The sequence below is a fragment of the Phalangium opilio genome, unplaced genomic scaffold (genome assembly GCF_054372755.1).
Source record: "Phalangium opilio isolate 3A_F unplaced genomic scaffold, DU_Popi_V2 ptg000105l_1, whole genome shotgun sequence".
In the NCBI taxonomy this organism is placed as follows: domain Eukaryota; kingdom Metazoa; phylum Arthropoda; class Arachnida; order Opiliones; family Phalangiidae; genus Phalangium; species Phalangium opilio.
Genome location: NW_028324207.1, coordinates 3,846,553 through 3,865,134, shown reverse-complemented (window position 1 = coordinate 3,865,134; position 18,582 = coordinate 3,846,553). Strand labels below are relative to the sequence as shown.

Sequence of the window (18,582 nt, the reverse complement as noted above, 5' to 3'; positions counted from 1 at the left end):
CGACTGCGTTCGAACACACATACTTATTCCAATGATAGCTTTAGTAGTTCCACAATTTTTTGAGTGGACTCGCTTAACAGAAGCAGTCGTGGCAGAGTGGTTAAGGCGACAGACTAGAAATCTGTTGGGATATTCCCGCGCAGGTTCGAATCCTGCCGACTGCGATTGAGCAAAGATTTTTTATTTCAATAATACCTTTGGTGGTTTCACAGATTTCTGAGTAGTCTCGGTTAATCGAAGGAGTCGTGGACGAGTGCTTAAGGCGACAGACTCGAAATCTGTTGGGATATTCCCTCGCAGGTTCGATTCCTGCCGACTGCGTTCGAACTAACATACTTTTTCCAATGATAGCTTTAGTAGTTCCACAATTTTTTAGTGGTCTCGGTTAACAGAAGCAGTCGTGGCCGAGTGGTTAAGGCGACAGACTTGAAATCTGTTGGGATATTCCCGCGCTGGTTCGAATCCTGCCGACTGTGTTCGAACAAACATTCTTATTCCAATAAAAGCTTTAGTAGTTCCACACTTTTTTGAGTGGTCTCGGTTAACAGAACCAGTCGTGGCCGAGTTGTCAAGGCGACAGACTAGAAATCTGTTGGGGTATTCCCGCGCAGGTTCGAATCCTGCCGACTGCGATTGAGCACAGATTTTTTATTTCAATAATACCTTTGGTGGTTTCACAGATTTCTGAGTAGTCTCGGTTAATCGAAGCAGTCGTGGACGAGTGCTTAAGGCGACAGACTCGAAATCTGTTGGGATATTCCCTCGCAGGTTCGATTCCTGCCGACTGCGTTCGAACTAACATACTTTTTCCAATGATAGCTTTAGTAGTTCCACAATTTTTTAGTGGTCTCGGTTAACAGAAGCAGTCGTGGCCGAGTAGTTAAGGCGACAGACTTGAAATCTGTTGGGGTATTCCCGCGCAGGTTCGAATCCTGCCGACTGCGATTGAGCAAAGATTTTTTATTTCAATGATAGCTTTAGTAGTTCCACACTTTTTGAGTGGTCTCCGTTAACAGAAGCAGTCGTGGCCGAGTGGTTAAGGCGACAGACTAGAAATCTGTTGGGATATTCCCGCGCAGGTTCGAATCCTGCCGACTGCGATTGAGCAAAGATTTTTTATTTCAATAATACCTTTGGTGGTTTCACAGATTTCTGAGTAGTCTCGGTTAATCGAAGGAGTCGTGGACGAGTGCTTAAGGCGACAGACTCGAAATCTGTTGGGATATTCCCTCGCAGGTTCGATTCCTGCCGACTGCGTTCGAACTAACATACTTTTTCCAATGATAGCTTTAGTAGTTCCACAATTTTTTAGTGGTCTCGGTTAACAGAAGCAGTCGTGGCCGAGTGGTTAAGGCGACAGACTTGAAATCTGTTGGGATATTCCCGCGCTGGTTCGAATCCTGCCGACTGTGTTCGAACAAACATTCTTATTCCAATAAAAGCTTTAGTAGTTCCACACTTTTTTGAGTGGTCTCGGTTAACAGAACCAGTCGTGGCCGAGTTGTCAAGGCGACAGACTAGAAATCTGTTGGGGTATTCCCGCGCAGGTTCGAATCCTGCCGACTGCGATTGAGCACAGATTTTTTATTTCAATAATACCTTTGGTGGTTTCACAGATTTCTGAGTAGTCTCGGTTAATCGAAGCAGTCGTGGACGAGTGCTTAAGGCGACAGACTCGAAATCTGTTGGGATATTCCCTCGCAGGTTCGATTCCTGCCGACTGCGTTCGAACTAACATACTTTTTCCAATGATAGCTTTAGTAGTTCCACAATTTTTTAGTGGTCTCGGTTAACAGAAGCAGTCGTGGCCGAGTAGTTAAGGCGACAGACTTGAAATCTGTTGGGGTATTCCCGCGCAGGTTCGAATCCTGCCGACTGCGATTGAGCAAAGATTTTTTATTTCAATGATAGCTTTAGTAGTTCCACACTTTTTGAGTGGTCTCCGTTAACAGAAGCAGTCGTGGCCGAGTGGTTAAGGCGACAGACTAGAAATCTGTTGGGATATTCCCGCGCAGGTTCGAATCCTGCCGACTGCGATTGAGCAAAGATTTTTTATTTCAATAATACCTTTGGTGGTTTCACAGATTTCTGAGTAGTCTCGGTTAATCGAAGGAGTCGTGGACGAGTGCTTAAGGCGACAGACTCGAAATCTGTTGGGATATTCCCTCGCAGGTTCGATTCCTGCCGACTGCGTTCGAACTAACATACTTTTTCCAATGATAGCTTTAGTAGTTCCACAATTTTTTAGTGGTCTCGGTTAACAGAAGCAGTCGTGGCCGAGTGGTTAAGGCGACAGACTTGAAATCTGTTGGGATATTCCCGAGCTGGTTCGAATCCTGCCGACTGTGTTCGAACAAACATTCTTATTCCAATAAAAGCTTTAGTAGTTCCACACTTTTTTGAGTGGAATCGGTTAACAGAACCAGTCGTGGCCGAGTTGTCAAGGCGACAGACTAGAAATCTGTTGGGGTATTCCCGCGCAGGTTCGAATCCTGCCGACTGCGATTGAGCAAAGATTTTTTATTTCAATAATACCTTTGGTGGTTTCACAGATTTCTGAGTAGTCTCGGTTAACCGAAGCAGTCGTGGACGAGTGCTTAAGGCGACAGACTCGAAATCTGTTGGGATATTCCCTCGCAGGTTCGATTCCTGCCGACTGCGTTCGAACTAACATACTTTTTCCAATGATAGCTTTAGTAGTTCCACAATTTTTTAGTGGTCTCGGTTAACAGAAGCAGTCGTGGCCGAGTGGTTAAGGCGACAGACTTGAAATCTGTTGGGGTATTCCCGCGCAGGTTCGAATCCTGCCGACTGCGATTGAGCAAAGATTTTTTATTTCAATGATAGCTTTAGTAGTTCCACACTTTTTGAGTGGTCTCCGTTAACAGAAGCAGTCGTGGCCGAGTGGTTAAGGCGACAGACTAGAAATCTGTTGGGATATTCCCGCGCAGGTTCGAATCCTGCCGACTGCGATTGAGCAAAGATTTTTTATTTCAATAATACCTTTGGTGGTTTCACAGATTTCTGAGTAGTCTCGGTTAATCGAAGGAGTCGTGGACGAGTGCTTAAGGCGACAGACTCGAAATCTGTTGGGATATTCCCTCGCAGGTTCGATTCCTGCCGACTGCGTTCGAACTAACATACTTTTTCCAATGATAGCTTTAGTAGTTCCACAATTTTTTAGTGGTCTCGGTTAACAGAAGCAGTCGTGGCCGAGTGGTTAAGGCGACAGACTTGAAATCTGTTGGGATATTCCCGAGCTGGTTCGAATCCTGCCGACTGTGTTCGAACAAACATTCTTATTCCAATAAAAGCTTTAGTAGTTCCACACTTTTTTGAGTGGAATCGGTTAACAGAACCAGTCGTGGCCGAGTTGTCAAGGCGACAGACTAGAAATCTGTTGGGGTATTCCCGCGCAGGTTCGAATCCTGCCGACTGCGATTGAGCAAAGATTTTTTATTTCAATAATACCTTTGGTGGTTTCACAGATTTCTGAGTAGTCTCGGTTAACCGAAGCAGTCGTGGACGAGTGCTTAAGGCGACAGACTCGAAATCTGTTGGGATATTCCCTCGCAGGTTCGATTCCTGCCGACTGCGTTCGAACTAACATACTTTTTCCAATGATAGCTTTAGTAGTTCCACAATTTTTTAGTGGTCTCGGTTAATAGAAGCAGTCGTGGCCGAGTGGTTAAGGCGACAGACTTGAAATCTGTTGGGGTATTCCCGCGCAGGTTCGAATCCTGCCGACTGCGATTGAGCAAAGATTTTTTATTTCAATGATAGCTTTAGTAGTTCCACACTTTTTGAATGGTCTCCGTTAACAGAAGCAGTCGTGGCCGAGTGGTTAAGGCGACAGACTAGAAATCTGTTGGGATATTCCCGCGCAGGTTCGAATCCTGCCGACTGCGATTGAGCAAAGATTTTTTATTTCAATAATACCTTTGGTGGTTTCACAGATTTCTGAGTAGTCTCGGTTAATCGAAGGAGTCGTGGACGAGTGCTTAAGGCGACAGACTCGAAATCTGTTGGGATATTCCCTCGCAGGTTCGATTCCTGCCGACTGCGTTCGAACTAACATACTTTTTCCAATGATAGCTTTAGTAGTTCCACAATTTTTTAGTGGTCTCGGTTAACAGAAGCAGTCGTGGCCGAGTGGTTAAGGCGACAGACTTGAAATCTGTTGGGATATTCCCGAGCTGGTTCGAATCCTGCCGACTGTGTTCGAACAAACATTCTTATTCCAATAAAAGCTTTAGTAGTTCCACACTTTTTTGAGTGGAATCGGTTAACAGAACCAGTCGTGGCCGAGTTGTCAAGGCGACAGACAAGAAATCTGTTGGGGTATTCCCGCGCAGGTTCGAATCCTGCCGACTGCGATTGAGCAAAGATTTTTTATTTCAATAATACCTTTGGTGGTTTCACAGATTTCTGAGTAGTCTCGGTTAACCGAATCAGTCGTGGACGAGTGCTTAAGGCGACAGACTCGAAATCTGTTGGGATATTCCCTCGCAGGTTCGATTCCTGCCGACTGCGTTCGAACTAACATACTTTTTCCAATGATAGCTTTAGTAGTTCCACAATTTTTTAGTGGTCTCGGTTAACAGAAGCAGTCGTGGCCGAGTGGTTAAGGCGACAGACTTGAAATCTGTTGGGGTATTCCCGCGCAGGTTCGAATCCTGCCGACTGCGATTGAGCAAAGATTTTTTATTTCAATGATAGCTTTAGTAGTTCCACACTTTTTGAGTGGTCTCCGTTAACAGAAGCAGTCGTGGCCGAGTGGTTAAGGCGACAGACTAGAAATCTTTTGGGATATTCCCGCGCAGGTTCGAATCCTGCCGACTGCGATTGAGCAAAGATTTTTTATTTCAATAATACCTTTGGTGGTTTCACAGATTTCTGAGTAGTCTCGGTTAATCGAAGCAGTCGTGGACGAGTGGGTAAGGCGACAGACTCGAAATTTGTAGCGATATTCCCGCGCAGGTTCGAATCCTGCCGACTGCGTTCGAACACACATACTTATTCCAATGATAGCTTTAGTAGTTCCACAATTTTTTGAGTGGACTCGCTTAACAGAAGCAGTCGTGGGCGAGTGGTTAAGGCGACAGACTAGAAATCTGTTGGGATATTCCCGCGCAGGTTCGAATCCTGCCGACTGCGATTGAGCAAAGATTTTTTATTTCAATAATACCTTTGGTGGTTTCACAGATTTCTGAGTAGTCTCGGTTAATCGAAGCAGTCGTGGACGAGTGCTTAAGGCGACAGACTCGAAATCTGTTGGGATATTCCCTCGCAGGTTGGATTCCTGCCGACTGCGTTCGAACTCACATACTTATTCCAATGATAGCTTTAGTAGTTCCACAATTTTTTGAGTGGACTCGCTTAAGAGAAGCTGTCGTGGCCGAGTGGTTAAGGCGACAGACTAGAAATATGTTGGGATATTCCCGCGCAGGTTCGAATCCTGCCGACTGCGATTGAGCAAAGATTTTTTATTTCAATAATACCTTTTGTGGTTTCACAGATTTCTGAGTAGTCTCGGTTAATCGAAGGAGTCGTGGACGAGTGCTTAAGGCGACAGACTCGAAATCTGTTGGGATATTCCCTCGCAGGTTCGATTCCTGCCGACTGCGTTCGAACTAACATACTTTTTCCAATGATAGCTTTAGTAGTTCCACAATTTTTTAGTGGTCTCGGTTAACAGAAGCAGTCGTGGCCGAGTGGTTAAGGCGACAGACTTGAAATCTGTTGGGATATTCCCGAGCTGGTTCGAAGCCTGCCGACTGTGTTCGAACAAACATTCTTATTCCAATAAAAGCTTTAGTAGTTCCACACTTTTTTGAGTGGAATCGGTTAACAGAACCAGTCGTGGCCGAGTTGTCAAGGCGACAGACTAGAAATCTGTTGGGGTATTCCCGCGCAGGTTCGAATCCTGCCGACTGCGATTGAGCAAAGATTTTTTATTTCAATAATACCTTTGGTGGTTTCACAGATTTCTGAGTAGTCTCGGTTAATCGAAGGAGTCGTGGATGAGTGCTTAAGGCGACAGACTCGAAATCTGTTGGGATATTCCCTCGCAGGTTCGATTCCTGCCGACTGCGTTCGAACTAACATACTTTTTCCAATGATAGCTTTAGTAGTTCCACAATTTTTTAGTGGTCTCGGTTAACAGAAGCAGTCGTGGCCGAGTGGTTAAGGCGACAGACTTGAAATCTGTTGGGGTATTCCCGCGCAGGTTCGAATCCTGCCGACTGCGATTGAGCAAAGATTTTTTATTTCAATGATAGCTTTAGTAGTTCCACACTTTTTGAGTGGTCTCCGTTAACAGAAGCAGTCGTGGCCGAGTGGTTAAGGCGACAGACTAGAAATCTGTTGGGATATTCCCGCGCAGGTTCGAATCCTGCCGACTGCGATTGAGCAAAGATTTTTTATTTCAATAATACCTTTGGTGGTTTCACAGATTTCTGAGTAGTCTCGGTTAATCGAAGCAGTCGTGGACGAGTGCTTAAGTCGACAGACTCGAAATCTGTTGGGATATTCCCTCGCAGGTTCGATTCCTGCCGACTGCGTTCGAACTCACATACTTATTCCAATGATAGCTTTAGTAGTTCCACAATTTTTAGTGGTCTCGGTTAACAGAAGCAGTCGTGGCCGAGTGGTGTAGGCGACAGACTTGAAATTTGTTGGGATATTCCCGCGCTGGTTCGAATCCTGCCGACTAATTTCGAACAAACATTCTTATTCCAATAATAGCTTTAGTAGTTCCACACTTTTTTGAGTGGTCTCGGTTAACAGAAGCAGTCGTGGCCGAGTTGTCAAGGCGACAGACTAGAAATCTGTTGGGATATTCCCGCGCAGGTTCGACTCCTGCCGACTGCGATTGAGCAAAGATTTTTTATTTCAATAATACCTTTGGTGGTTTCACAGATTTCTGAGTAGTCTCGGTTAATCGAAGCAGTCCTGGACGAGTGGGTAAGGCGACAGACTCGAAATTTGTAGCGATATTCCCGCGCAGGTTCGAATCCTGCCGACTGCGTTCGAACACACATACTTATTCCAATGATAGCTTTAGTAGTTCCACAATTTTTTGAGTGGACTCGCTTAACAGAAGCAGTCGTGGCAGAGTGGTTAAGGCGACAGACTAGAAATCTGTTGGGATATTCCCGCGCAGGTTCGAATCCTGCCGACTGCGATTGAGCAAAGATTTTTTATTTCAATAATACCTTTGGTGGTTTCACAGATTTCTGAGTAGTCTCGGTTAATCGAAGGAGTCGTGGACGAGTGCTTAAGGCGACAGACTCGAAATCTGTTGGGATATTCCCTCGCAGGTTCGATTCCTGCCGACTGCGTTCGAACTAACATACTTTTTCCAATGATAGCTTTAGTAGTTCCACAATTTTTTAGTGGTCTCGGTTAACAGAAGCAGTCGTGGCCGAGTGGTTAAGGCGACAGACTTGAAATCTGTTGGGATATTCCCGCGCTGGTTCGAATCCTGCCGACTGTGTTCGAACAAACATTCTTATTCCAATAAAAGCTTTAGTAGTTCCACACTTTTTTGAGTGGTCTCGGTTAACAGAACCAGTCGTGGCCGAGTTGTCAAGGCGACAGACTAGAAATCTGTTGGGGTATTCCCGCGCAGGTTCGAATCCTGCCGACTGCGATTGAGCAAAGATTTTTTATTTCAATAATACCTTTGGTGGTTTCACAGATTTCTGAGTAGTCTCGGTTAATCGAAGCAGTCGTGGACGAGTGCTTAAGGCGACAGACTCGAAATCTGTTGGGATATTCCCTCGCAGGTTCGATTCCGGCCGACTGCGTTCGAACTAACATACTTTTTCCAATGATAGCTTTAGTAGTTCCACAATTTTTTAGTGGTCTCGGTTAACAGAAGCAGTCGTGGCCGAGTGGTTAAGGCGACAGACTTGAAATCTGTTGGGGTATTCCCGCGCAGGTTCGAATCCTGCCGACTGCGATTGAGCAAAGATTTTTTATTTCAATGATAGCTTTAGTAGTTCCACACTTTTTGAGTGGTCTCCGTTAACAGAAGCAGTCGTGGCTGAGTGGTTAAGGCGACAGACTAGAAATCTGTTGGGATATTCCCGCGCAGGTTCGAATCCTGCCGACTGCGATTGAGCAAAGATTTTTTATTTCAATAATACCTTTGGTGGTTTCACAGATTTCTGAGTAGTCTCGGTTAATCGAAGCAGTCGTGGACGAGTGCTTAAGTCGACAGACTCGAAATCTGTTGGGATATTCCCTCGCAGGTTCGATTCCTGCCGACTGCGTTCGAACTCACATACTTATTCCAATGATAGCTTTAGTAGTTCCACAATTTTTAGTGGTCTCGGTTAACAGAAGCAGTCGTGGCCGAGTGGTGTAGGCGACAGACTTGAAATTTGTTGGGATATTCCCGCGCTGGTTCGAATCCTGCCGACTAATTTCGAACAAACATTCTTATTCCAATAATAGCTTTAGTAGTTCCACACTTTTTTGAGTGGTCTCGGTTAACAGAAGCAGTCGTGGCCGAGTTGTCAAGGCGACAGACTAGAAATCTGTTGGGATATTCCCGCGCAGGTTCGAATCCTGCCGACTGCGATTGAGCAAAGATTTTTTATTTCAATAATACCTTTGGTGGTTTCACAGATTTCTGAGTAGTCTCGGTTAATCGAAGCAGTCCTGGACGAGTGGGTAAGGCGACAGACTCGAAATTTGTAGCGATATTCCCGCGCAGGTTCGAATCCTGCCGACTGCGTTCGAACACACATACTTATTCCAATGATAGCTTTAGTAGTTCCACAATTTTTTGAGTGGACTCGCTTAACAGAAGCAGTCGTGGCAGAGTGGTTAAGGCGACAGACTAGAAATCTGTTGGGATATTCCCGCGCAGGTTCGAATCCTGCCGACTGCGATTGAGCAAAGATTTTTTATTTCAATAATACCTTTGGTGGTTTCACAGATTTCTGAGTAGTCTCGGTTAATCGAAGGAGTCGTGGACGAGTGCTTAAGGCGACAGACTCGAAATCTGTTGGGATATTCCCTCGCAGGTTCGATTCCTGCCGACTGCGTTCGAACTAACATACTTTTTCCAATGATAGCTTTAGTAGTTCCACAATTTTTTAGTGGTCTCGGTTAACAGAAGCAGTCGTGGCCGAGTGGTTAAGGCGACAGACTTGAAATCTGTTGGGATATTCCCGCGCTGGTTCGAATCCTGCCGACTGTGTTCGAACAAACATTCTTATTCCAATAAAAGCTTTAGTAGTTCCACACTTTTTTGAGTGGTCTCGGTTAACAGAACCAGTCGTGGCCGAGTTGTCAAGGCGACAGACTAGAAATCTGTTGGGGTATTCCCGCGCAGGTTCGAATCCTGCCGACTGCGATTGAGCAAAGATTTTTTATTTCAATAATACCTTTGGTGGTTTCACAGATTTCTGAGTAGTCTCGGTTAATCGAAGCAGTCGTGGACGAGTGCTTAAGGCGACAGACTCGAAATCTGTTGGGATATTCCCTCGCAGGTTCGATTCCTGCCGACTGCGTTCGAACTAACATACTTTTTCCAATGATAGCTTTAGTAGTTCCACAATTTTTTAGTGGTCTCGGTTAACAGAAGCAGTCGTGGCCGAGTGGTTAAGGCGACAGACTTGAAATCTGTTGGGGTATTCCCGCGCAGGTTCGAATCCTGCCGACTGCGATTGAGCAAAGATTTTTTATTTCAATGATAGCTTTAGTAGTTCCACACTTTTTGAGTGGTCTCCGTTAACAGAAGCAGTCGTGGCCGAGTGGTTAAGGCGACAGACTAGAAATCTGTTAAGATATTCCCGCGCAGGTTCGAATCCTGCCGACTGCGATTGAGCAAAGATTTTTTATTTCAATAATACCTTTGGTGGTTTCACAGATTTCTGAGTAGTCTCGGTTAATCGAAGCAGTCGTGGACGAGTGCTTAAGTCGACAGACTCGAAATCTGTTGGGATATTCCCTCGCAGGTTCGATTCCTGCCGACTGCGTTCGAACTCACATACTTATTCCAATGATAGCTTTAGTAGTTCCACAATTTTTAGTGGTCTCGGTTAACAGAAGCAGTCGTGGCCGAGTGGTGTAGGCGACAGACTTGAAATTTGTTGGGATATTCCCGCGCTGGTTCGAATCCTGCCGACTAATTTCGAACAAACATTCTTATTCCAATAATAGCTTTAGTAGTTCCACACTTTTTTGAGTGGTCTCGGTTAACAGAAGCAGTCGTGGCCGAGTTGTCAAGGCGACAGACTAGAAATCTGTTGGGATATTCCCGCGCAGGTTCGAATCCTGCCGACTGCGATTGAGCAAAGATTTTTTATTTCAATAATACCTTTTGTGGTTTCACAGATTTCTGAGTAGTCTCGGTTAATCGAAGCAGTCCTGGACGAGTGGGTAAGGCGACAGACTCGAAATTTGTAGCGATATTCCCGCGCAGGTTCGAATCCTGCCGACTGCGTTCGAACACACATACTTATTCCAATGATAGCTTTAGTAGTTCCACAATTTTTTGAGTGGACTCGCTTAACAGAAGCAGTCGTGGCAGAGTGGTTAAGGCGACAGACTAGAAATCTGTTGGGATATTCCCGCGCAGGTTCGAATCCTGCCGACTGCGATTGAGCAAAGATTTTTTATTTCAATAATACCTTTGGTGGTTTCACAGATTTCTGAGTAGTCTCGGTTAATCGAAGGAGTCGTGGACGAGTGCTTAAGGCGACAGACTCGAAATCTGTTGGGATATTCCCTCGCAGGTTCGATTCCTGCCGACTGCGTTCGAACTAACATACTTTTTCCAATGATAGCTTTAGTAGTTCCACAATTTTTTAGTGGTCTCGGTTAACAGAAGCAGTCGTGGCCGAGTGGTTAAGGCGACAGAATTGAAATCTGTTGGGATATTCCCGCGCTGGTTCGAATCCTGCCGACTGTGTTCGAACAAACATTCTTATTCCAATAAAAGCTTTAGTAGTTCCACACTTTTTTGAGTGGTCTCGGTTAACAGAACCAGTCGTGGCCGAGTTGTCAAGGCGACAGACTAGAAATCTGTTGGGGTATTCCCGCGCAGGTTCGAATCCTGCCGACTGCGATTGAGCAAAGATTTTTTATTTCAATAATACCTTTGGTGGTTTCACAGATTTCTGAGTAGTCTCGGTTAATCGAAGCAGTCGTGGACGAGTGCTTAAGGCGACAGACTCGAAATCTGTTGGGATATTCCCTCGCAGGTTCGATTCCTGCCGACTGCGTTCGAACTAACATACTTTTTCCAATGAAAGCTTTAGTAGTTCCACAATTTTTTAGTGGTCTCGGTTAACAGAAGCAGTCGTGGCCGAGTGGTTAAGGCGACAGACTTGAAATCTGTTGGGGTATTCCCGCGCAGGTTCGAATCCTGCCGACTGCGATTGAGCAAAGATTTTTTATTTCAATGATAGCTTTAGTAGTTCCACTCTTTTTGAGTGGTCTCCGTTAACAGAAGCAGTCGTGGCCGAGTAGTTAAGGCGACAGACTAGAAATCTGTTGGGATATTCCCGCGCAGGTTCGAATCCTGCCGACTGCGATTAAGCAAAGATTTTTTATTTCAATAATACCTTTGGTGGTTTCACAGATTTCTGAGTAGTCTCGGTTAATCGAAGCAGTCGTGGACGAGTGCTTAAGGCGACTAACTCGAAATCTGTTGGGATATTCCCTCGCAGGTTCGATTCCTGCCGACTGCGTTCGAACTCACATACTTATTCCAATGATAGCTTTAGTAGTTCCACAATTTTTAGTGGTCTCGGTTAACAGAAGCAGTCGTGGCCGAGTGGTGTAGGCGACAGACTTGAAATTTGTTGGGATATTCCCGCGCTGGTTCGAATCCTGCCGACTAATTTCGAACAAACATTCTTATTCCAATAATAGCTTTAGTAGTTCCACACTTTTTTGAGTGGTCTCGGTTAATGGAAGCAGTCGTGGCCGAGTTGTCAAGGCGACAGACTAGAAATCTGTTGGGATATTCCCGCGCAGGTTCGAATCCTGCCGACTGCGATTGAGCAAAGATATTTTATTTCAATAATACCTTTGGTGGTTTAACAGATTTCTGAGTAGTCTCGGTTAATCGAAGCAGTCCTCGACGAGTGGGTAAGGCGACAGACTCGAAATTTGTAGCGATATTCCCGCGCAGGTTCGAATCCTGCCGACTGCGTTCGAACACGCATACTTATTCCAATGATAGCTTTAGTAGTTCCACAATTTTTTGAGTGGACTCGCTTAACAGAAGCAGTCGTGGCAGAGTGGTTAAGGCGACAGACTAGAAATCTGTTGGGATATTCCCGCGCAGGTTCGAATCCTGCCGACTGCGATTGAGCAAAGATTTTTTATTTCAATAATACCTTTGGTGGTTTCACAGATTTCTGAGTAGTCTCGGTTAATCGAAGGAGTCGTGGACGAGTGCTTAAGGCGACAGACTCGAAATCTGTTGGGATATTCCGTCGCAGGTTCGATTCCTGCCGACTGCGTTCGAACTAACATACTTTTTCCAATGATAGCTTTAGTAGTTCCACAATTTTTTAGTGGTCTCGGTTAACAGAAGCAGTCGTGGCCGAGTGGTTAAGGCGACAGACTTGAAATCTGTTGGGATATTCCCGCGCTGGTTCGAATCCTGCCGACTGTGTTCGAACAAACATTCTTATTCCAATAAAAGCTTTAGTAGTTCCACACTTTTTTGAGTGGTCTCGGTTAACAGAACCAGTCGTGGCCGAGTTGTCAAGGCGACAGACTAGAAATCTGTTGGGGTATTCCCGCGCAGGTTCGAATCCTGCCGACTGCGATTGAGCAAAGATTTTTTATTTCAATAATACCTTTGGTGGTTTCACAGATTTCTGAGTAGTCTCGGTTAATCGAAGCAGTCGTGGACGAGTGCTTAAGGCGACAGACTCGAAATCTGTTGGGATATTCCCTCGCAGGTTCGATTCCTGCCGACTGCGTTCGAACTAACATACTTTTTCCAATGATAGCTTTAGTAGTTCCACAATTTTTTAGTGGTCTCGGTTAACAGAAGTAGTCGTGGCCGAGTGGTTAAGGCGACAGACTTGAAATCTGTTGGGGTATTCCCGCGCAGGTTCGAATCCTGCCGACTGCGATTGAGCAAAGATTTTTTATTTCAATGATAGCTTTAGTAGTTCCACACTTTTTGAGTGGTCTCCGTTAACAGAAGCAGTCGTGGCCGAGTGGTTAAGGCGACAGACTAGAAATCTGTTGGGATATTCCCGCGCTGGTTCGAATCCTGCCGACTGTGTTCGAACAAACATTCTTATTCCAATAAAAGCTTTAGTAGTTCCACACTTTTTTGAGTGGTCTCGGTTAACAGAACCAGTCGTGGCCGAGTTGTCAAGGCGACAGACTAGAAATCTGTTGGGGTATTCCCGCGCAGGTTCGAATCCTGCCGACTGCGATTGAGCAAAGATTTTTTATTTCAATAATACCTTTGGTGGTTTCACAGATTTCTGAGTAGTCTCGGTTAATCGAAGCAGTCGTGGACGAGTGCTTAAGGCGACAGACTCGAAATCTCTTGGGATATTCCCCCGCAGGTTCGATTCCTGCCGACTGCGTTCGAACTCACATACTTATTCCAATGATAGCTTTAGTAGTTCCACAATTTTTTAGTGTTCTCGGTTAACAGAAGCGGTCGTGGCCGAGTGGTTAAGGCGACAGACTTGAAATCTGTTTGGATATTCCCGCACAGGTTCGAATCCTGCCGACTGCGTTCGAACAAACATACTTATTCCAATAATAGCTTTAGTATTTCCACACTTTTTTAGTGGTATCGGTTAACAGAAGCAGTCGTGGCCGAGTGGTGTAGGCGACAGACTTGAAATTTGTTGGGATATTCCCGCGCTGGTTCGAATCCTGCCGACTAATTTCGAACAAACATTCTTATTCCAATAATAGCTTTAGTAGTTCCACACTTTTTTGAGTGGTCTCGGTTAACGGAAGCAGTCGTGGCCGAGTTGTCAAGGCGACAGACTAGAAATCTGTTGGGATATTCCCGCGCAGGTTCGAATCCTGCCGACTGCGATTGAGCAAAGATATTTTATTTCAATAATACCTTTGGTGGTTTCACAGATTTCTGAGTAGTCTCGGTTAATCGAAGCAGTCCTGGACGAGTGGGTAAGGCGACAGACTCGAAATTTGTAGCGATATTCCCGCGCAGGTTCGAATCCTGCCGACTGCGTTCGAACACACATACTTATTCCAATGATAGCTTTAGTAGTTCCACAATTTTTTGAGTGGACTCGCTTAACAGAACCAGTCGTGGCCGAGTTGTCAAGGCGACAGACTAGAAATCTGTTGGGATATTCCCGCGCAGGTTCGAATCCTGCCGACTGCGATTGAGCAAAGATTTTTTATTTCAATAATACCTTTGGTGGTTTCACAGATTTCTGAGTAGTCTCGGTTAATCGAAGGAGTCGTGGACGAGTGCTTAAGGCGACAGACTCGAAATCTGTTGGGATATTCCCTCGCAGGTTCGATTCCTGCCGACTGCGTTCGAACTAACATACTTTTTCCAATGATAGCTTTAGTAGTTCCACAATTTTTTAGTGGTCTCGGTTAACAGAAGCAGTCGTGGCCGAGTGGTTAAGGCGACAGACTTGAAATCTGTTGGGATATTCCCGCGCTGGTTCGAATCCTGCCGACTGTGTTCGAACAAACATTCTTATTCCAATAAAAGCTTTAGTAGTTCCACACTTTTTTGAGTGGTCTCGGTTAACAGAACCAGTCGTGGCCGAGTTGTCAAGGCGACAGACTAGAAATCTGTTGGGGTATTCCCGCGCAGGTTCGAATCCTGCCGACTGCGATTGAGCAAAGATTTTTTATTTCAATAATACCTTTGGTGGTTTCACAGATTTCTGAGTAGTCTCGGTTAATCGAAGCAGTCGTGGACGAGTGCTTAAGGCGACAGACTCGAAATCTGTTGGGATATTCCCTCGCAGGTTCGATTCCTCCCGACTGCGTTCGAACTAACATACTTTTTCCAATGATAGCTTTAGTAGTTCCACAATTTTTTAGTGGTCTCGGTTAACAGAAGCAGTCGTGGCCGAGTGGTTAAGGCGACAGACTTGAAATCTGTTGGGGTATTCCCGCGCAGGTTCGAATCCTGCCGACTGCGATTGAGCAAAGATTTTTTATTTCAATGATAGCTTTAGTAGTTCCACACTTTTTGAGTGGTCTCCGTTAACAGAAGCAGTCGTGGCCGAGTGGTTAAGGCGACAGACTAGAAATCTGTTGGGATATTCCCGCGCAGGTTCGAATCCTGCCGACTGCGATTGAGCAAAGATTTTTTATTTCAATAATACCTTTGGTGGTTTCACAGATTTCTGAGTAGTCTCGGTTAATCGAAGCAGTCGTGGACGAGTGCTTAAGGCGACAGACTCGAAATCTCTTGGGATATTCCCTCGCAGGTTCGATTCCTGCCGACTGCGTTCGAACTCACATACTTATTCCAATGATAGCTTTAGTAGTTCCACAATTTTTTAGTGTTCTCGGTTAACAGAAGCGGTCGTGGCCGAGTGGTTAAGGCGACAGACTTGAAATCTGTTTGGATATTCCCGCACAGGTTCGAATCCTGCCGACTGCGTTCGAACAAACATTCTTATTCCAATAATAGCTTTAGTATTTCCACACTTTTTTAGTGGTATCGGTTAACAGAAGCAGTCGTGGCCGAGTTGTCAAGGCGACAGACTAGAAATCTGTTGGGATATTCCCGCGCAGGTTCCAATCCTGCCAACTGCGATTGAGCAAAGATTTTTTATTTCAATAATACCTTTGGTGGTTTCACAGATTTCTGAGTAGTCTCGGTTAATCGAAGCAGTCGTGGACGAGTGCTTAAGGCGACAGACTCGAAATCTGTTGGGATATTCCCTCGCAGGTTGGATTCCTGCCGACTGCGTTCGAACTCACATACTTATTCCAATGATAGCTTTAGTAGTTCCACAATTTTTTAGTGTTCTCGGTTAACAGAAGCGGTCGTGGCCGAGTGGTTAAGGCGACAGACTTGAAATCTGTTGGGATATTTCCGCACAGGTTCGAATCCTGCCGACTGCGTTCGAACAAACATTCTTATTCCAATAATAGCTTTAGTATTTCCACACTTTTTAGTGGTATCGGTTAACAGAAGCAGTCGTGGCCGAGTTGTCAAGGCGACAGACTAGAAATCTTTTGGGATATTCCCGCGCAGGTTCCAATCCTGCCGACTTCAATAATACCTTTGGTGGTTTCACAGATTTCTGAGTAGTCTCGGTTAATCGAAGCAGTCGTGGACGAGTGCTTAAGGCAACAGACTCGAAATCTGTTGGGATATTCCCTCGCAGGTTGGATTCCTGCCGACTGCGTTCGAACTCACATACTTATTCCAATGATAGCTTTAGTAGTTCCACAATTTTTTAGTGTTCTCGGTTAACAGAAGCGGTCGTGGCCGAGTGGTTAAGGCGACAGACTTGAAATCTGTTGGGATATTCCCGCACAGGTTCGAATCCTGCCGACTGCGTTCGAACAAACATTCTTATTCCAATAATAGCTTTAGTATTTCCACACTTTTTTAGTGGTATCGGTTAACAGAAGCAGTCGTGGCCGAGTTGTCAAGGCGACAGACTAGAAATCTGTTGGGATATTCCCGCGCAGGTTCCAATCCTGCCGACTGCGATTGAGCAAAGATTTTTTATTTCAATAATACCTTTGGTGGTTTCACAGATTTCTGAGTAGTCTCGGTTAATCGAAGCAGTCGTGGACGAGTGCTTAAGGCGACAGACTCGAAATCTGTTGGGATATTCCCTCGCAGGTTGGATTCCTGCCGACTGCGTTCGAACTCACATACTTATTCCAATGATAGCTTTAGTAGTTCCACAATTTTTTAGTGGTCTCGGTTAACAGAAGCAGTCGTGGCCGAGTGGTTAAGGCGACAGACTTGAAATCTGTTGGGATATTCCCGCGCAGGTTCGAATCCTGCCGACTGCGTTCGAACACACATACTTATTCCAATGATAGCTTTAGTAGTTCCACTATTTTTTGAGTGGACTCGCTTAAGAGAAGCAGTCGTGGCCGAGTGGTTAAGGCGACAGACTAGAAATCTGTTGGGATATTCCCGCGCAGGTTCGAATCCTGCCGACTGCGATTGAGCAAAGATTTTTTATTTCAATAATACCTTTGGTGGTTTCACAGATTTCTGAGTAGTCTCGGTTAATCGAAGCAGTCGTGGACGAGTGCTTAAGGCGACAGACTCGAAATCTCTTGGGATATTCCCTCGCAGGTTCGATTCCTGCCGACTGCGTTCGAACTCACATACTTATTCCAATGATAGCTTTAGTAGTTCCACAATTTTTTAGTGTTCTCGGTTAACAGAAGCGGTCGTGGCCGAGTGGTTAAGGCGACAGACTTGAAATCTGTTTGGATATTCCCGCACAGGTTCGAATCCTGCCGACTGCGTTCGAACAAACATTCTTATTCCAATAATAGCTTTAGTATTTCCACACTTTTTTAGTGGTATCGGTTAACAGAAGCAGTCGTGGCCGAGTTGTCAAGGCGACAGACTAGAAATCTGTTGGGATATTCCCGCGCAGGTTCCAATCCTGCCAACTGCGATTGAGCAAAGATTTTTTATTTCAATAATACCTTTGGTGGTTTCACAGATTTCTGAGTAGTCTCGGTTAATCGAAGCAGTCGTGGACGAGTGCTTAAGGCGACAGACTCGAAATCTGTTGGGATATTCCCTCGCAGGTTGGATTCCTGCCGACTGCGTTCGAACTCACATACTTATTCCAATGATAGCTTTAGTAGTTCCACAATTTTTTAGTGTTCTCGGTTAACAGAAGCGGTCGTGGCCGAGTGGTTAAGGCGACAGACTTGAAATCTGTTGGGATATTTCCGCACAGGTTCGAATCCTGCCGACTGCGTTCGAACAAACATTCTTATTCCAATAATAGCTTTAGTATTTCCACACTTTTTAGTGGTATCGGTTAACAGAAGCAGTCGTGGCCGAGTTGTCAAGGCGACAGACTAGAAATCTTTTGGGATATTCCCGCGCAGGTTCCAATCCTGCCGACTTCAATAATACCTTTGGTGGTTTCACAGATTTCTGAGTAGTCTCGGTTAATCGAAGCAGTCGTGGACGAGTGCTTAAGGCAACAGACTCGAAATCTGTTGGGATATTCCCTCGCAGGTTGGATTCCTGCCGACTGCGTTCGAACTCACATACTTATTCCAATGATAGCTTTAGTAGTTCCACAATTTTTTAGTGTTCTCGGTTAACAGAAGCGGTCGTGGCCGAGTGGTTAAGGCGACAGACTTGAAATCTGTTGGGATATTCCCGCACAGGTTCGAATCCTGCCGACTGCGTTCGAACAAACATTCTTATTCCAATAATAGCTTTAGTATTTCCACACTTTTTTAGTGGTATCGGTTAACAGAAGCAGTCGTGGCCGAGTTGTCAAGGCGACAGACTAGAAATCTGTTGGGATATTCCCGCGCAGGTTCCAATCCTGCCGACTGCGATTGAGCAAAGATTTTTTATTTCAATAATACCTTTGGTGGTTTCACAGATTTCTGAGTAGTCTC

The 18,582-nt window shown here is 45.3% G+C and overlaps 90 non-coding genes across 90 annotated transcripts; all 90 read left to right on the top strand.

Annotated features, from left to right (window-relative positions):
* Window positions 1-82: 82 nt before the first annotated feature.
* Window positions 83-164, top strand: TRNAS-AGA (transfer RNA serine (anticodon AGA)). Its single transcript has one exon. It is a non-coding gene; the product is annotated as a tRNA-Ser (tRNA).
* Window positions 165-394: 230 nt separating this feature from the next.
* TRNAS-UGA (transfer RNA serine (anticodon UGA)) lies at window positions 395-476 on the top strand. The gene has a single exon. It is a non-coding gene; the product is annotated as a tRNA-Ser (tRNA).
* A 74-nt stretch (window positions 477-550) lies between these two features.
* Window positions 551-632, top strand: TRNAS-AGA (transfer RNA serine (anticodon AGA)). The gene has a single exon. It is a non-coding gene; the product is annotated as a tRNA-Ser (tRNA).
* A 75-nt stretch (window positions 633-707) lies between these two features.
* On the top strand, window positions 708-789 carry TRNAS-CGA (transfer RNA serine (anticodon CGA)). Its single transcript has one exon. It is a non-coding gene; the product is annotated as a tRNA-Ser (tRNA).
* Window positions 790-862: 73 nt separating this feature from the next.
* On the top strand, window positions 863-944 carry TRNAS-UGA (transfer RNA serine (anticodon UGA)). The gene has a single exon. It is a non-coding gene; the product is annotated as a tRNA-Ser (tRNA).
* Window positions 945-1,018: 74 nt separating this feature from the next.
* TRNAS-AGA (transfer RNA serine (anticodon AGA)) lies at window positions 1,019-1,100 on the top strand. Its single transcript has one exon. It is a non-coding gene; the product is annotated as a tRNA-Ser (tRNA).
* Window positions 1,101-1,330: 230 nt separating this feature from the next.
* Window positions 1,331-1,412, top strand: TRNAS-UGA (transfer RNA serine (anticodon UGA)). Its single transcript has one exon. It is a non-coding gene; the product is annotated as a tRNA-Ser (tRNA).
* Window positions 1,413-1,486: 74 nt separating this feature from the next.
* On the top strand, window positions 1,487-1,568 carry TRNAS-AGA (transfer RNA serine (anticodon AGA)). The gene has a single exon. It is a non-coding gene; the product is annotated as a tRNA-Ser (tRNA).
* Window positions 1,569-1,643: 75 nt separating this feature from the next.
* Window positions 1,644-1,725, top strand: TRNAS-CGA (transfer RNA serine (anticodon CGA)). Its single transcript has one exon. It is a non-coding gene; the product is annotated as a tRNA-Ser (tRNA).
* A 73-nt stretch (window positions 1,726-1,798) lies between these two features.
* Window positions 1,799-1,880, top strand: TRNAS-UGA (transfer RNA serine (anticodon UGA)). Its single transcript has one exon. It is a non-coding gene; the product is annotated as a tRNA-Ser (tRNA).
* A 74-nt stretch (window positions 1,881-1,954) lies between these two features.
* TRNAS-AGA (transfer RNA serine (anticodon AGA)) lies at window positions 1,955-2,036 on the top strand. The gene has a single exon. It is a non-coding gene; the product is annotated as a tRNA-Ser (tRNA).
* A 230-nt stretch (window positions 2,037-2,266) lies between these two features.
* On the top strand, window positions 2,267-2,348 carry TRNAS-UGA (transfer RNA serine (anticodon UGA)). The gene has a single exon. It is a non-coding gene; the product is annotated as a tRNA-Ser (tRNA).
* A 74-nt stretch (window positions 2,349-2,422) lies between these two features.
* Window positions 2,423-2,504, top strand: TRNAS-AGA (transfer RNA serine (anticodon AGA)). Its single transcript has one exon. It is a non-coding gene; the product is annotated as a tRNA-Ser (tRNA).
* Window positions 2,505-2,579: 75 nt separating this feature from the next.
* Window positions 2,580-2,661, top strand: TRNAS-CGA (transfer RNA serine (anticodon CGA)). Its single transcript has one exon. It is a non-coding gene; the product is annotated as a tRNA-Ser (tRNA).
* Window positions 2,662-2,734: 73 nt separating this feature from the next.
* TRNAS-UGA (transfer RNA serine (anticodon UGA)) lies at window positions 2,735-2,816 on the top strand. The gene has a single exon. It is a non-coding gene; the product is annotated as a tRNA-Ser (tRNA).
* A 74-nt stretch (window positions 2,817-2,890) lies between these two features.
* On the top strand, window positions 2,891-2,972 carry TRNAS-AGA (transfer RNA serine (anticodon AGA)). The gene has a single exon. It is a non-coding gene; the product is annotated as a tRNA-Ser (tRNA).
* A 230-nt stretch (window positions 2,973-3,202) lies between these two features.
* TRNAS-UGA (transfer RNA serine (anticodon UGA)) lies at window positions 3,203-3,284 on the top strand. Its single transcript has one exon. It is a non-coding gene; the product is annotated as a tRNA-Ser (tRNA).
* Window positions 3,285-3,358: 74 nt separating this feature from the next.
* TRNAS-AGA (transfer RNA serine (anticodon AGA)) lies at window positions 3,359-3,440 on the top strand. The gene has a single exon. It is a non-coding gene; the product is annotated as a tRNA-Ser (tRNA).
* Window positions 3,441-3,515: 75 nt separating this feature from the next.
* Window positions 3,516-3,597, top strand: TRNAS-CGA (transfer RNA serine (anticodon CGA)). The gene has a single exon. It is a non-coding gene; the product is annotated as a tRNA-Ser (tRNA).
* Window positions 3,598-3,670: 73 nt separating this feature from the next.
* Window positions 3,671-3,752, top strand: TRNAS-UGA (transfer RNA serine (anticodon UGA)). The gene has a single exon. It is a non-coding gene; the product is annotated as a tRNA-Ser (tRNA).
* A 74-nt stretch (window positions 3,753-3,826) lies between these two features.
* TRNAS-AGA (transfer RNA serine (anticodon AGA)) lies at window positions 3,827-3,908 on the top strand. The gene has a single exon. It is a non-coding gene; the product is annotated as a tRNA-Ser (tRNA).
* Window positions 3,909-4,138: 230 nt separating this feature from the next.
* TRNAS-UGA (transfer RNA serine (anticodon UGA)) lies at window positions 4,139-4,220 on the top strand. The gene has a single exon. It is a non-coding gene; the product is annotated as a tRNA-Ser (tRNA).
* A 74-nt stretch (window positions 4,221-4,294) lies between these two features.
* TRNAS-AGA (transfer RNA serine (anticodon AGA)) lies at window positions 4,295-4,376 on the top strand. Its single transcript has one exon. It is a non-coding gene; the product is annotated as a tRNA-Ser (tRNA).
* A 230-nt stretch (window positions 4,377-4,606) lies between these two features.
* Window positions 4,607-4,688, top strand: TRNAS-UGA (transfer RNA serine (anticodon UGA)). The gene has a single exon. It is a non-coding gene; the product is annotated as a tRNA-Ser (tRNA).
* Window positions 4,689-4,762: 74 nt separating this feature from the next.
* TRNAS-AGA (transfer RNA serine (anticodon AGA)) lies at window positions 4,763-4,844 on the top strand. Its single transcript has one exon. It is a non-coding gene; the product is annotated as a tRNA-Ser (tRNA).
* A 75-nt stretch (window positions 4,845-4,919) lies between these two features.
* Window positions 4,920-5,001, top strand: TRNAS-CGA (transfer RNA serine (anticodon CGA)). Its single transcript has one exon. It is a non-coding gene; the product is annotated as a tRNA-Ser (tRNA).
* Window positions 5,002-5,075: 74 nt separating this feature from the next.
* TRNAS-AGA (transfer RNA serine (anticodon AGA)) lies at window positions 5,076-5,157 on the top strand. Its single transcript has one exon. It is a non-coding gene; the product is annotated as a tRNA-Ser (tRNA).
* Window positions 5,158-5,388: 231 nt separating this feature from the next.
* TRNAS-AGA (transfer RNA serine (anticodon AGA)) lies at window positions 5,389-5,470 on the top strand. Its single transcript has one exon. It is a non-coding gene; the product is annotated as a tRNA-Ser (tRNA).
* Window positions 5,471-5,700: 230 nt separating this feature from the next.
* On the top strand, window positions 5,701-5,782 carry TRNAS-UGA (transfer RNA serine (anticodon UGA)). The gene has a single exon. It is a non-coding gene; the product is annotated as a tRNA-Ser (tRNA).
* A 74-nt stretch (window positions 5,783-5,856) lies between these two features.
* TRNAS-AGA (transfer RNA serine (anticodon AGA)) lies at window positions 5,857-5,938 on the top strand. The gene has a single exon. It is a non-coding gene; the product is annotated as a tRNA-Ser (tRNA).
* Window positions 5,939-6,168: 230 nt separating this feature from the next.
* TRNAS-UGA (transfer RNA serine (anticodon UGA)) lies at window positions 6,169-6,250 on the top strand. Its single transcript has one exon. It is a non-coding gene; the product is annotated as a tRNA-Ser (tRNA).
* A 74-nt stretch (window positions 6,251-6,324) lies between these two features.
* Window positions 6,325-6,406, top strand: TRNAS-AGA (transfer RNA serine (anticodon AGA)). The gene has a single exon. It is a non-coding gene; the product is annotated as a tRNA-Ser (tRNA).
* Window positions 6,407-6,481: 75 nt separating this feature from the next.
* On the top strand, window positions 6,482-6,563 carry TRNAS-CGA (transfer RNA serine (anticodon CGA)). Its single transcript has one exon. It is a non-coding gene; the product is annotated as a tRNA-Ser (tRNA).
* A 72-nt stretch (window positions 6,564-6,635) lies between these two features.
* On the top strand, window positions 6,636-6,717 carry TRNAS-UGA (transfer RNA serine (anticodon UGA)). Its single transcript has one exon. It is a non-coding gene; the product is annotated as a tRNA-Ser (tRNA).
* A 74-nt stretch (window positions 6,718-6,791) lies between these two features.
* On the top strand, window positions 6,792-6,873 carry TRNAS-AGA (transfer RNA serine (anticodon AGA)). Its single transcript has one exon. It is a non-coding gene; the product is annotated as a tRNA-Ser (tRNA).
* A 231-nt stretch (window positions 6,874-7,104) lies between these two features.
* On the top strand, window positions 7,105-7,186 carry TRNAS-AGA (transfer RNA serine (anticodon AGA)). Its single transcript has one exon. It is a non-coding gene; the product is annotated as a tRNA-Ser (tRNA).
* Window positions 7,187-7,416: 230 nt separating this feature from the next.
* On the top strand, window positions 7,417-7,498 carry TRNAS-UGA (transfer RNA serine (anticodon UGA)). The gene has a single exon. It is a non-coding gene; the product is annotated as a tRNA-Ser (tRNA).
* A 74-nt stretch (window positions 7,499-7,572) lies between these two features.
* Window positions 7,573-7,654, top strand: TRNAS-AGA (transfer RNA serine (anticodon AGA)). The gene has a single exon. It is a non-coding gene; the product is annotated as a tRNA-Ser (tRNA).
* A 230-nt stretch (window positions 7,655-7,884) lies between these two features.
* On the top strand, window positions 7,885-7,966 carry TRNAS-UGA (transfer RNA serine (anticodon UGA)). Its single transcript has one exon. It is a non-coding gene; the product is annotated as a tRNA-Ser (tRNA).
* Window positions 7,967-8,040: 74 nt separating this feature from the next.
* Window positions 8,041-8,122, top strand: TRNAS-AGA (transfer RNA serine (anticodon AGA)). Its single transcript has one exon. It is a non-coding gene; the product is annotated as a tRNA-Ser (tRNA).
* Window positions 8,123-8,197: 75 nt separating this feature from the next.
* TRNAS-CGA (transfer RNA serine (anticodon CGA)) lies at window positions 8,198-8,279 on the top strand. The gene has a single exon. It is a non-coding gene; the product is annotated as a tRNA-Ser (tRNA).
* A 72-nt stretch (window positions 8,280-8,351) lies between these two features.
* TRNAS-UGA (transfer RNA serine (anticodon UGA)) lies at window positions 8,352-8,433 on the top strand. The gene has a single exon. It is a non-coding gene; the product is annotated as a tRNA-Ser (tRNA).
* A 74-nt stretch (window positions 8,434-8,507) lies between these two features.
* Window positions 8,508-8,589, top strand: TRNAS-AGA (transfer RNA serine (anticodon AGA)). Its single transcript has one exon. It is a non-coding gene; the product is annotated as a tRNA-Ser (tRNA).
* A 231-nt stretch (window positions 8,590-8,820) lies between these two features.
* Window positions 8,821-8,902, top strand: TRNAS-AGA (transfer RNA serine (anticodon AGA)). Its single transcript has one exon. It is a non-coding gene; the product is annotated as a tRNA-Ser (tRNA).
* Window positions 8,903-9,132: 230 nt separating this feature from the next.
* TRNAS-UGA (transfer RNA serine (anticodon UGA)) lies at window positions 9,133-9,214 on the top strand. Its single transcript has one exon. It is a non-coding gene; the product is annotated as a tRNA-Ser (tRNA).
* A 74-nt stretch (window positions 9,215-9,288) lies between these two features.
* On the top strand, window positions 9,289-9,370 carry TRNAS-AGA (transfer RNA serine (anticodon AGA)). Its single transcript has one exon. It is a non-coding gene; the product is annotated as a tRNA-Ser (tRNA).
* A 75-nt stretch (window positions 9,371-9,445) lies between these two features.
* Window positions 9,446-9,527, top strand: TRNAS-CGA (transfer RNA serine (anticodon CGA)). Its single transcript has one exon. It is a non-coding gene; the product is annotated as a tRNA-Ser (tRNA).
* A 73-nt stretch (window positions 9,528-9,600) lies between these two features.
* TRNAS-UGA (transfer RNA serine (anticodon UGA)) lies at window positions 9,601-9,682 on the top strand. The gene has a single exon. It is a non-coding gene; the product is annotated as a tRNA-Ser (tRNA).
* A 74-nt stretch (window positions 9,683-9,756) lies between these two features.
* Window positions 9,757-9,838, top strand: TRNAS-AGA (transfer RNA serine (anticodon AGA)). Its single transcript has one exon. It is a non-coding gene; the product is annotated as a tRNA-Ser (tRNA).
* Window positions 9,839-9,913: 75 nt separating this feature from the next.
* On the top strand, window positions 9,914-9,995 carry TRNAS-CGA (transfer RNA serine (anticodon CGA)). Its single transcript has one exon. It is a non-coding gene; the product is annotated as a tRNA-Ser (tRNA).
* Window positions 9,996-10,067: 72 nt separating this feature from the next.
* Window positions 10,068-10,149, top strand: TRNAS-UGA (transfer RNA serine (anticodon UGA)). Its single transcript has one exon. It is a non-coding gene; the product is annotated as a tRNA-Ser (tRNA).
* Window positions 10,150-10,223: 74 nt separating this feature from the next.
* TRNAS-AGA (transfer RNA serine (anticodon AGA)) lies at window positions 10,224-10,305 on the top strand. Its single transcript has one exon. It is a non-coding gene; the product is annotated as a tRNA-Ser (tRNA).
* Window positions 10,306-10,536: 231 nt separating this feature from the next.
* Window positions 10,537-10,618, top strand: TRNAS-AGA (transfer RNA serine (anticodon AGA)). Its single transcript has one exon. It is a non-coding gene; the product is annotated as a tRNA-Ser (tRNA).
* A 230-nt stretch (window positions 10,619-10,848) lies between these two features.
* TRNAS-UGA (transfer RNA serine (anticodon UGA)) lies at window positions 10,849-10,930 on the top strand. Its single transcript has one exon. It is a non-coding gene; the product is annotated as a tRNA-Ser (tRNA).
* A 74-nt stretch (window positions 10,931-11,004) lies between these two features.
* TRNAS-AGA (transfer RNA serine (anticodon AGA)) lies at window positions 11,005-11,086 on the top strand. Its single transcript has one exon. It is a non-coding gene; the product is annotated as a tRNA-Ser (tRNA).
* Window positions 11,087-11,161: 75 nt separating this feature from the next.
* TRNAS-CGA (transfer RNA serine (anticodon CGA)) lies at window positions 11,162-11,243 on the top strand. The gene has a single exon. It is a non-coding gene; the product is annotated as a tRNA-Ser (tRNA).
* Window positions 11,244-11,316: 73 nt separating this feature from the next.
* On the top strand, window positions 11,317-11,398 carry TRNAS-UGA (transfer RNA serine (anticodon UGA)). Its single transcript has one exon. It is a non-coding gene; the product is annotated as a tRNA-Ser (tRNA).
* A 74-nt stretch (window positions 11,399-11,472) lies between these two features.
* TRNAS-AGA (transfer RNA serine (anticodon AGA)) lies at window positions 11,473-11,554 on the top strand. The gene has a single exon. It is a non-coding gene; the product is annotated as a tRNA-Ser (tRNA).
* A 229-nt stretch (window positions 11,555-11,783) lies between these two features.
* TRNAS-UGA (transfer RNA serine (anticodon UGA)) lies at window positions 11,784-11,865 on the top strand. The gene has a single exon. It is a non-coding gene; the product is annotated as a tRNA-Ser (tRNA).
* A 74-nt stretch (window positions 11,866-11,939) lies between these two features.
* TRNAS-AGA (transfer RNA serine (anticodon AGA)) lies at window positions 11,940-12,021 on the top strand. The gene has a single exon. It is a non-coding gene; the product is annotated as a tRNA-Ser (tRNA).
* A 231-nt stretch (window positions 12,022-12,252) lies between these two features.
* TRNAS-AGA (transfer RNA serine (anticodon AGA)) lies at window positions 12,253-12,334 on the top strand. Its single transcript has one exon. It is a non-coding gene; the product is annotated as a tRNA-Ser (tRNA).
* A 75-nt stretch (window positions 12,335-12,409) lies between these two features.
* On the top strand, window positions 12,410-12,491 carry TRNAS-CGA (transfer RNA serine (anticodon CGA)). Its single transcript has one exon. It is a non-coding gene; the product is annotated as a tRNA-Ser (tRNA).
* Window positions 12,492-12,564: 73 nt separating this feature from the next.
* On the top strand, window positions 12,565-12,646 carry TRNAS-UGA (transfer RNA serine (anticodon UGA)). The gene has a single exon. It is a non-coding gene; the product is annotated as a tRNA-Ser (tRNA).
* A 74-nt stretch (window positions 12,647-12,720) lies between these two features.
* On the top strand, window positions 12,721-12,802 carry TRNAS-AGA (transfer RNA serine (anticodon AGA)). The gene has a single exon. It is a non-coding gene; the product is annotated as a tRNA-Ser (tRNA).
* A 75-nt stretch (window positions 12,803-12,877) lies between these two features.
* On the top strand, window positions 12,878-12,959 carry TRNAS-CGA (transfer RNA serine (anticodon CGA)). Its single transcript has one exon. It is a non-coding gene; the product is annotated as a tRNA-Ser (tRNA).
* Window positions 12,960-13,032: 73 nt separating this feature from the next.
* TRNAS-UGA (transfer RNA serine (anticodon UGA)) lies at window positions 13,033-13,114 on the top strand. The gene has a single exon. It is a non-coding gene; the product is annotated as a tRNA-Ser (tRNA).
* A 74-nt stretch (window positions 13,115-13,188) lies between these two features.
* TRNAS-AGA (transfer RNA serine (anticodon AGA)) lies at window positions 13,189-13,270 on the top strand. The gene has a single exon. It is a non-coding gene; the product is annotated as a tRNA-Ser (tRNA).
* Window positions 13,271-13,344: 74 nt separating this feature from the next.
* TRNAS-AGA (transfer RNA serine (anticodon AGA)) lies at window positions 13,345-13,426 on the top strand. Its single transcript has one exon. It is a non-coding gene; the product is annotated as a tRNA-Ser (tRNA).
* Window positions 13,427-13,656: 230 nt separating this feature from the next.
* TRNAS-UGA (transfer RNA serine (anticodon UGA)) lies at window positions 13,657-13,738 on the top strand. Its single transcript has one exon. It is a non-coding gene; the product is annotated as a tRNA-Ser (tRNA).
* Window positions 13,739-13,811: 73 nt separating this feature from the next.
* On the top strand, window positions 13,812-13,893 carry TRNAS-UGA (transfer RNA serine (anticodon UGA)). The gene has a single exon. It is a non-coding gene; the product is annotated as a tRNA-Ser (tRNA).
* Window positions 13,894-13,967: 74 nt separating this feature from the next.
* On the top strand, window positions 13,968-14,049 carry TRNAS-AGA (transfer RNA serine (anticodon AGA)). The gene has a single exon. It is a non-coding gene; the product is annotated as a tRNA-Ser (tRNA).
* A 231-nt stretch (window positions 14,050-14,280) lies between these two features.
* On the top strand, window positions 14,281-14,362 carry TRNAS-AGA (transfer RNA serine (anticodon AGA)). Its single transcript has one exon. It is a non-coding gene; the product is annotated as a tRNA-Ser (tRNA).
* A 230-nt stretch (window positions 14,363-14,592) lies between these two features.
* TRNAS-UGA (transfer RNA serine (anticodon UGA)) lies at window positions 14,593-14,674 on the top strand. The gene has a single exon. It is a non-coding gene; the product is annotated as a tRNA-Ser (tRNA).
* A 74-nt stretch (window positions 14,675-14,748) lies between these two features.
* Window positions 14,749-14,830, top strand: TRNAS-AGA (transfer RNA serine (anticodon AGA)). Its single transcript has one exon. It is a non-coding gene; the product is annotated as a tRNA-Ser (tRNA).
* A 230-nt stretch (window positions 14,831-15,060) lies between these two features.
* Window positions 15,061-15,142, top strand: TRNAS-UGA (transfer RNA serine (anticodon UGA)). The gene has a single exon. It is a non-coding gene; the product is annotated as a tRNA-Ser (tRNA).
* A 74-nt stretch (window positions 15,143-15,216) lies between these two features.
* On the top strand, window positions 15,217-15,298 carry TRNAS-AGA (transfer RNA serine (anticodon AGA)). The gene has a single exon. It is a non-coding gene; the product is annotated as a tRNA-Ser (tRNA).
* Window positions 15,299-15,528: 230 nt separating this feature from the next.
* On the top strand, window positions 15,529-15,610 carry TRNAS-UGA (transfer RNA serine (anticodon UGA)). Its single transcript has one exon. It is a non-coding gene; the product is annotated as a tRNA-Ser (tRNA).
* A 73-nt stretch (window positions 15,611-15,683) lies between these two features.
* Window positions 15,684-15,765, top strand: TRNAS-AGA (transfer RNA serine (anticodon AGA)). Its single transcript has one exon. It is a non-coding gene; the product is annotated as a tRNA-Ser (tRNA).
* Window positions 15,766-15,995: 230 nt separating this feature from the next.
* On the top strand, window positions 15,996-16,077 carry TRNAS-UGA (transfer RNA serine (anticodon UGA)). Its single transcript has one exon. It is a non-coding gene; the product is annotated as a tRNA-Ser (tRNA).
* A 72-nt stretch (window positions 16,078-16,149) lies between these two features.
* Window positions 16,150-16,231, top strand: TRNAS-AGA (transfer RNA serine (anticodon AGA)). Its single transcript has one exon. It is a non-coding gene; the product is annotated as a tRNA-Ser (tRNA).
* Window positions 16,232-16,437: 206 nt separating this feature from the next.
* On the top strand, window positions 16,438-16,519 carry TRNAS-UGA (transfer RNA serine (anticodon UGA)). Its single transcript has one exon. It is a non-coding gene; the product is annotated as a tRNA-Ser (tRNA).
* A 73-nt stretch (window positions 16,520-16,592) lies between these two features.
* On the top strand, window positions 16,593-16,674 carry TRNAS-AGA (transfer RNA serine (anticodon AGA)). Its single transcript has one exon. It is a non-coding gene; the product is annotated as a tRNA-Ser (tRNA).
* Window positions 16,675-16,904: 230 nt separating this feature from the next.
* TRNAS-UGA (transfer RNA serine (anticodon UGA)) lies at window positions 16,905-16,986 on the top strand. Its single transcript has one exon. It is a non-coding gene; the product is annotated as a tRNA-Ser (tRNA).
* Window positions 16,987-17,060: 74 nt separating this feature from the next.
* Window positions 17,061-17,142, top strand: TRNAS-AGA (transfer RNA serine (anticodon AGA)). The gene has a single exon. It is a non-coding gene; the product is annotated as a tRNA-Ser (tRNA).
* Window positions 17,143-17,372: 230 nt separating this feature from the next.
* Window positions 17,373-17,454, top strand: TRNAS-UGA (transfer RNA serine (anticodon UGA)). Its single transcript has one exon. It is a non-coding gene; the product is annotated as a tRNA-Ser (tRNA).
* Window positions 17,455-17,527: 73 nt separating this feature from the next.
* TRNAS-AGA (transfer RNA serine (anticodon AGA)) lies at window positions 17,528-17,609 on the top strand. Its single transcript has one exon. It is a non-coding gene; the product is annotated as a tRNA-Ser (tRNA).
* Window positions 17,610-17,839: 230 nt separating this feature from the next.
* Window positions 17,840-17,921, top strand: TRNAS-UGA (transfer RNA serine (anticodon UGA)). The gene has a single exon. It is a non-coding gene; the product is annotated as a tRNA-Ser (tRNA).
* Window positions 17,922-17,993: 72 nt separating this feature from the next.
* TRNAS-AGA (transfer RNA serine (anticodon AGA)) lies at window positions 17,994-18,075 on the top strand. The gene has a single exon. It is a non-coding gene; the product is annotated as a tRNA-Ser (tRNA).
* A 206-nt stretch (window positions 18,076-18,281) lies between these two features.
* TRNAS-UGA (transfer RNA serine (anticodon UGA)) lies at window positions 18,282-18,363 on the top strand. The gene has a single exon. It is a non-coding gene; the product is annotated as a tRNA-Ser (tRNA).
* Window positions 18,364-18,436: 73 nt separating this feature from the next.
* On the top strand, window positions 18,437-18,518 carry TRNAS-AGA (transfer RNA serine (anticodon AGA)). The gene has a single exon. It is a non-coding gene; the product is annotated as a tRNA-Ser (tRNA).
* Window positions 18,519-18,582: the final 64 nt, after the last annotated feature.